We start from the raw sequence: 1,125 nt of genomic DNA, 5'->3' as shown, positions 1-1,125 counted from the left end.
TTTGGGTCATTGTCATGCTGGAAGACCCATCATCCATGACCCATCTTCAGTGTTCTGGCTGAGAGAAGGAGGTTCTCATCCAGAATTTTATGGTGCATGGGCCTGTCCATCGGTCCTTCAATGCGGTGAAGTCATCCTGTACCCATTGCAGAGAAACAGCCCCAAAGCATAATGTTTCCACCTCCATGCTTGATCTTGCTGATGGTCTTGTAGCCCATTTCAGCCTTGTGCAGGTCTACAATTTTGTCTCTGACGTCCTTTGACAGCTCTTTGGTCTTGCCCATGGTGGTGGGAGAGGTTTGAATGGAAGATACACATTCTATGGACTGGTTTCTTTTATACTCCTAACAAGATGACATTAGGAGTAATTTCTTAAAGTGACAATCTGATACTTTAAAAGTTCTTAAAGTGATAATTTCACAAAGTTTAGTGTGTCAGATTGGTCGAGACGCTACAATATATATATATATATATATATCGTATATGTGTGTATGTATGTATAATTTTTATTTTAGTTGTATTTTGTACATCAAAGTAAACTAAATTTTAAAATAACAAATGTTGAAAAAAGTTGTTAATATTTTATTTTATTTAAATTAAACATTTTATTGCAAGTATTTTTTTTTGGTGTTAATTGTAATTTTAGTTTTAGTTAACTACATTAACCCTGGTATTACCATCTTATACCATTTCTTTGTTCCACTGAGTAACTCACTTTGGTTGTTAAAAAAGGTGCGCTCGTTCAAAACAGTTGCGTTCGATCCTTCACTGGCTGTGCTGATTTAAATCTAGCGTTTTTTTTGTGTCGCAAGTTCAGTGACGCAGGTAGTGACGAATACGTGATCAGCAGAGTTTACACGTCACGTTTTGGTAACGGTACGGTTCACTTGGAACCCCAACCGAGGTGGTACTAAAAAAAGTACCAGGTACTGTACCCAGTGAAAAAAAACCCAAAAAAGTGACCGGGCGGGAGCCGTACCATGCAGTGGAAAAGCGCCATTAGCCTCTTCATTACTCCAGAGGGATTATTCCTGTAATTATTGTAATGTAATGAGTACATTCTTATCTACAGTGGGGTCAAAAAGATTGATTTGCATAACATACATATATATAATATATATATAT

General features: G+C 37.0%; 1 protein-coding gene across 1 annotated transcript in view; it reads left to right on the top strand.

The window, feature by feature from the left end:
* LOC107571502 (voltage-dependent P/Q-type calcium channel subunit alpha-1A-like) overlaps window positions 1–1,125 on the top strand; it is a 124,377-nt gene that overhangs the window by 45,630 nt on the left and 77,622 nt on the right. The gene's annotated exons all lie outside the window — the stretch shown is intronic.

This window comes from Sinocyclocheilus grahami, unplaced genomic scaffold, assembly GCF_001515645.1.
Source record: "Sinocyclocheilus grahami isolate Dianchi unplaced genomic scaffold, SAMN03320097.WGS_v1.1 scaffold1603.1, whole genome shotgun sequence".
NCBI lineage: Eukaryota > Metazoa > Chordata > Actinopteri > Cypriniformes > Cyprinidae > Sinocyclocheilus > Sinocyclocheilus grahami.
The sequence above is the reverse complement of the archived record's forward strand: the minus strand, read 5'-3'. Positions and strand labels throughout refer to the sequence as shown.